Below are 7,235 nucleotides of genomic sequence, written 5' to 3'. Positions count from 1 at the left end.
GTTCCCAATCCAACAAAAACCCCACCCATTAATCAGGACGCTCCATGATTGAACCATTTGTTTAGGACTTCTGTCTGTACCTCCATAATGATGGCCTGACTATAATCTTACTTTGGTGTGCTGTTGTGATTCACAATTTTGAACACCAGCATTTGAAATGAATACTAAAATATGGAGGCAAGTGAAGGGTATACACAAGACAGTGTCGGCTGGGCAAAACTGCTCTTGCTCAATAGCTCTGACTGTCTTATTCCAGAGGGTCTAATATTACAGGATTTTTGTCTGACACTTGCCAACCTCATGCAGGGCCGGAACTAGGGGTAGGCAGAGTATGCGCCCGCCTAGGGCGCAGTCATAGGTGGGCGCAATTCTGAAAAAGAAATTTTTTTTTAAAATAATTTTTTTATTTTTTATTTTTCTTTAAATTTAAAACTTCTTGCGGCTGCCCCAGGCCCCCAGCAGAGTTCCACTCTGCTTTCGAGATCCAGCCAGTCTCTACTTGTCCTGCTGGCTGGATCCGTCTTTTAGAGGCAGCAGGCCAGCAGCGTAACACACGTAATGCGCAATTGCGCATCCATCCACTGATGCGCCTGCATAAAGAGAGGCGCGCCGGCGTGCGCCGTGACGTCAGGAGGGACCGAGGGAGCTCAGCTATGCGCTTGTGTAGTGTGGCCTGGCGGCTGGCGCGTCGTATGGGTGCGGCTGGCGTTCTCTTGCATAGCTGTCTCCTCTGAGGCACCTCGGCTCTGACAACAAGTCTCCTCCTGAAACTGTGGGTGGCTGCCTGACTGTGCCTGGCGAGTGCGACTGATCTGCTGCTGGTATTGGAATTTGGAGCTGTTTGGCATTGGCACACAACAACAGGTACAGACTTGGGGGGGCTGGGGGGGAATGCATTTTTTTTGGCACAACAGGTACAGATTTGGGGGGGCTGGGGGGTCAATTAATTTTTTTGGCACAACAGGTACAGATTTTGGGGGGGGCTGGGGGGCAATGAATTTTTTTGGCACAACAGGTACAGATTTGGGGGGGCTGGGGGCAATGAATTTTTTTGGCACAACAGGTACAGATTTTGGGGGGGGCTGGGGGCAATGAATTTTTTTGGCACAACAGGTACAGATTTGGGGGGGGCTGGGGGGGCAATGCATTTTTTTGGCACAACAGGTACAGATTTGGGGGAGGGGCTTTGGGGGCAATGAATATTTTTGGCACCACAGGTACAGATTTGGGGAGGGGCTGGGGGCTGGGGGGGCAATGAATTTTTTGGCACAACAGGTACAGACTTTGGGGGGGCAATATTTTGGGTGCTGTTGGCTGGCACAGGTGCATATTGGGGCAATATTTAGGGTGCTGCTGGCTGGCTCATGTACATATTGGGGGCGATATTTTGGGTGCTGCTGGCTGGCACAGGTACATATTGGGGGCAATATTCTGGGTGCTGCTGGCTGGCACAGGTACATATTGGGGGCGATATTTTGGGTGCTGCTGGCTGGCACAGGTACATATTGGGGGCAATATTTTGGGTGCTGCTGGCTGGCACAGGTACATATTGGGGGCGATATTTTGGGTGCTGCTGGCTGGCACAGGTACATAATGGGGGCGATAAAAAAAACTGTAAGTGATTAGGTGGTAAATGGTCCTACAGAACGGGGGGGGGGGGCACTGATTGAAGTCCTTGCCTAGGGTGCCAAACTACCTTGGCCCGGCTCTGACCTCATGTAAGGGTTACCTGTACCCTCACATCTCTCAGGAACCTTAAGGTTCAAGTTCTTCTCCTTGGAGTTCTAACTCCACCCAAGACCTTCGGGTATATGCACCTCCTGCAATGGTGTTTCACAAAAAACTATAGTCATGTTCCCATCTCTTTTATACAACCAGGAAAAATTGGGTATAGTTTTCTTCTGCAAGGTATAGGTTACTTACCTGGGACATCCTGAGCAGTAGAGGTAATCAAAATCTATGAGTCCCCAAAATATAGTTTACAGTTTATTGAACAATTCTTCCTTTTCTCTTCTTCTCTTCTTCTCTCCAGTTATCTATTTGAACATGTGTTTTTAATTCTCTACAAGGGTGAACACTCTAACAGCAGCACATAATGGAACCAGACACTTATGCCGCTGATGAAATAGGAGCAGAATTTAAAACTATGCAAGATTGAGATAAAGTGCTAGTTTCAATATGACAGCAGGTTTGGAAAAGGCAGCAGCTGCCAATGGTTTAGAAGCAGATCGATTTAGCAATACTAACAAAAGGGCTGAGCTAGAGAATTGTCAGACAATCAAACAATTGCACTTATATCATTTGCTAGCAAAATGAATTACACAGTCCAGACCAAAATCTGATGTACAGACTTGAATCCGTAGAGGAAAGTGCACAACAGATCAAATCTTTAATATTTACTGGAAAATTGCAAGATACAAGGGAGTTCAAAAAGAACTTGCTTTATGGAAATTGTATATAACTGTGTTGGTAACTTAATTTTATGAATAGTTCCTAAATGATAATGAGTGTTTGGTGTAACCACATCTGCTCAGGGCATGTAACATGTAAGAAAGGGAGTGGTAAAAATAAAGTCTCTGTTTAAAATGTATAGCATTCATTATCTTCATCCATTGTTTAGAATGGTGAGACATGGCTGGAACGTTTGGAGAATGAAATTAGGGTTGCCACCTGTCTGGATTTCACCCGGACAGCCCAATTTTTGGAAGGAAATACGGACAGGACATTGAAGTGAATGACATAGTGATCAGCCAATCGCTGATCGCCACATTATCAGCCCCGCCCCTGACGTCATTCGGCTCACCCCCTACATCACCAGCCTGACCCCTTCCTGTTTTCACCAAAAAGAAAAGGTGGCAACCCTATAGATACAAAGTGTAGTGTGAGAATACTGAAATGCCCCATAGTCTACATGGATATATATATAGCACATTAATGAATAAGCCAATTTACAGAAAATCCGTTATCCAGAAAACCCCAGATCCCGAGCATTCTGGATAACAGGTCCAGTACCTTTATTATAACAATTACTTGGCAGTAATGATGGACGAATAAATTCGGCAGGCGCGTTTTTTTGGCAAATTTAAGCATTTCGCTGCCGGCGAATAAATTTGCGAAACTGCCATAAAGATTCAATTGCGAAAATACACTGGCATCAAAAAATTTTGGTCGCACGTCAGAAAATCACGCACTTCAAAACCATCGCGCAGCAACATTATTCGGACGCCCATTGACTTTAAAGCTGGTGTCAAAATTGACACGAACATCAGAATTGACGTGCGCTTTGTGCGTTTCGCAAATTTTTCGCCATTTCGGGACAAATTCACCCATCACTACTTGCCAGATTTTGGAAGCGCGTCAGAAAAATACGTTCTTTCGTCATGCATCACTTTAAATAGAAATGATCATAACCTTAGAAATAACCTAGAGAAATTCTAAAGAAAAGTACAAACAAGTTGGGTCAAGCTAGTTGTCAAAAGTTGCGTTTGTAGTTGTCAAAATTGACATGGGCATCAAAATTGACGTGGGCCCCAAAATTCGCGTTTCGCAGATTTTGGCAGTTTCAGGACAAATTCGCCCATCACTACTTGCCAGACATCGTTCAGGCAGCTAATGCAAATAAGCTCCATCAATGCAGTGGAAATGGTTACAATCCTGTATTCTCCAGACTTTGAGACTGCCTTTACTGCATGTTAAATACTATATACTGTATATAAGATATAGAAATCATACTTTCTATAGCAACTACTGCTTCCTTAATTCTGTTATATTATCATTAATATTTGCCTCCTATGTCCACTGGCCACATGCAATCAAAATTTCCCCATGAAAGTTCAGATATTTCTATTCAAGCCTCTAACTTTCAAAGGCAGGGGGGATACGATGTGGAAACTGCTGCCATCTGTGCTACTTTATTTGCACTTCAGAAAAGTGCAGATGAGATATAAAGCGCTATTCATCACTTGAAGTGGTAAAGCTTTTACGGATATGGATGGAGAATGTAAAAAGGGCTCATCATAAGAAAATACTGCGAGTTGCCTTAAACTGACAGGTCTTGGTGACTTAGTGACTGCGCTAATATCAAAGGGGCCAACTGAAGTGAGCCTCTACTTTATTATTTCTCAGAAGCCTAAATAGCACATCCATTGAAGTTTCCAGGCATGAAGAAGAAAAACATTTAATGAAAGAGGGGGAGAGAAAAAAAAGATCAGAAGAGGATTGTCTGAATATTGAACCAAAGACCTCATTGAAGAAGCAATTGTATTCCACAAAATACCTTCTCTCGTCATGAATCATTTTAAATAGAAATGATCATAACATTAGAAATAACCTAGAGAAATTCGAAAGAAAAGTACAAACAAGTTGGGTCAAGCTATTATACAGGTATGGAACCTGTTATCTAGAATGCTTGGGACCTGGGGTTTCCCAGATAATGGATCTTTCCGTGATTTGGATCTTTGTACCTTAAAGGGATACTGTCATGGAAAAAAATTTTTTTTCAAAATGAATCAATTAATAGTGCTACTCCAGCAGAATTCTGCACTGAGATACATTTCTCAAAAGAGCAAACAGATTTTTTTATATTCAATTTTGAAATCTGACATGGGGCTAGACATATTGTCAATTTCCCAGCTGCCCCAAGTCATATGACTTGTGCTCTGATAAACTTCAATCACTCTTTACTGCTGTACTGCAAGTTGGAGTGATATCACCCCCCTCCCTTTTCCCCCCAGCAGCCAAACAAAAGAACAATGGGAAGGTAACCAGATAGCAGCTCCCTAACACAAGATAACAGCTGCCTGGTAGATCTAAGAACAATACTCAATAGTAAAAACCCATGTCTCACTGAGACACATTTAGTTACATTGAGAATGAAAAACAGCAGCCTGCCAGAAAGCATTTCTCTCCTAAAGTGCAGGAACAAGTCACATGACCTGAGGCAGCTGGGAAATTGACAAAATGTCTAGCCCCATGGCAGATTTCAAAATTGAATATAAAAAAATCTGTTTGCTCTTTTGAGAAATGGATTTCAGTGCAGAATTCTGCTGCAGTAGCACTATTAACTGATGTGTTTTGAAAAAAACATGTTTTCCCATGACAGGATCCCTTTAAGTCAAAGTGGTGCAAAGTGGTGGGGCTGGACACAAGCACGGGTTTCTGTTGCATATACACACCGGGCCCCTCCACAATTTGAATTAAAAGGACGCTCTGAACACCGGTTCAATGCCGATTATAGGTCCCTATTGCTGGAGTCCTGGGTGTTTTGTATACTGCTATTGCAACTTGATTCTTGAACTTTGACCCTTTGATTGATTCTGCCGTTGATTCTTACAACAACCCTTTGCTGCCTGCCTTGTGAACTTTTGCCTGCATCTTGACCACGTCTACTGCAAACTGAACTTTTGGCCTGGTGCTTCCTCCTTGGTCTGGACTTCTCCAATACTGGAGCCGCAAGGCCCCTGAAACCACTCAAGATGGGCATATTGGTGCAAGATCCACTCATTTGGCATCCTTGCCAAACAAGCAGGTCTTCCCCTGTATGGACACCTTAATGGACCCTCAGTTATTGAAAAGAATACACCCAATTTGTTAAAATAACTATTAACTACTAACTATTATACAGTATGGAGCACCAATGTGTTGTCCCCCTTATTTGAAAAACTTTTGTGTATGATCCAAATTAACCCAGCTGAGACCCTCTAAAGCAGACCCTACACAGGCAGATTTAAGATGCCGATTCACTCCTTCAGACCAAGTTGGCAGCTTATCTGCCCATGTAGGGGCCCTTCCTAACTCTTTCCCAACAGATATATGACTAAAAATTGGCCAAATACATATCGAGCAGGTTTAAAAATCTCATCGTGTGTGGACCACATCAAAACGGTCAAGCATCAACATTATTCAGACGCCCATTGACTTTAACGCCGGCATCAAAATTGTTGCGGGCGAAACGGGTCAAATTCACCCATCACGATACATGACAAATAACTAGGGAGGGATAGTATGCCACCTATGCAAAATCTACAAAAAAATTCCTTTTCTGCTCCCCAAACATATGAACCATGCTTTTTTGGATATATTTAAGAATAAACCAGACCACAGCCAACCACAACCATGGTGTGTGTACATCAACTATGCTGCATACCGAAATTTTAATGTACATGCCTATGTCTAGGACATGGTAGAGGAACTAGAACTACTTTATGAACCTTTGAGGTCTTAAAGTCCTACTGACACTAAAAATGTTCTTTTCAAAATATTAATCTACATTAAAAGTTGACTATGGGTCATGTTGACTGAGAGTTCTGATTTTGTAAGTAATTGCCACTTAGAGTTCCTAAACCTGACAGTTTTGCCAACCTGACTGTCCCTTCTTAACCTATCAGTTAAAGTTTCTAATGCTAACGGACTCCTGCTGCACAAATATGGCAGCCCCCTCATAGAGGAACACGGGTGTAAGAAAGGTAATGTAAAAGCATCAGGTAAATACTTTTATGGCAAAATTAGAAATAGCATTTAAAGACAATGTTATGACAAATACAAAAAACAGTTTTTTCTTCTGGTGTCAGTATCTCTTTAAAGTAATATTTGTTTGAAGGCGGCATTTGAACTTATGTGGCATAGGGCGGATGGTTGTGGGAGGTGGGAAAGCACCCCTAGTGTATGCGTCAAACGTAACCAAGGCTTTAGTTCCCCTTTACACCATTACAACAAAAATTCATTGTTGAATGGAAACACGAGCAAGCAGCATGAAGGGTGACAAAATGAAAGAGTTAATGCAGGAGGTCAACATTTCTTAGGACAAGTTGTGCAAAGGGATTGTTTAATACACAGAAATTCAACATCATTTTTCAAAAACATGACAAGGAGTAGAAAAAACCGAGCAGTGGGAAAGGTCTTATACAGAGCGATTTAACGAGAGAGTTCATAATAGCCAGCTCTTTATTTCTCTGACAAGAAAAATAATTGTCCATTTATCACATACTCTGTCCTGGTTTACAACTCATTTTTTTTTTTTAAAATCATCTGTTTTTCTATTTTTATAAGTGAGAAAAATACAGCAAATGTGTTTCGCAATGTCACCCTGGTACCGGCAGAAAGTAATGGCGTTTTTTTCTCAGCCAGATACACTCATGCTATTTTATTTCTTCTAGCCAATCCAATGCTGCAGTGCCCCAACACTATTCGGACAACCATTGACTTTAACGCCGGCCTCAAAACTCGGCAAAATGGAG

The sequence above is a fragment of the Xenopus laevis genome, chromosome 2S (assembly GCF_017654675.1).
Source record: "Xenopus laevis strain J_2021 chromosome 2S, Xenopus_laevis_v10.1, whole genome shotgun sequence".
NCBI classification, from domain to species: Eukaryota; Metazoa; Chordata; class Amphibia; order Anura; family Pipidae; genus Xenopus; species Xenopus laevis.
This window is presented reverse-complemented; position numbering follows the sequence as displayed.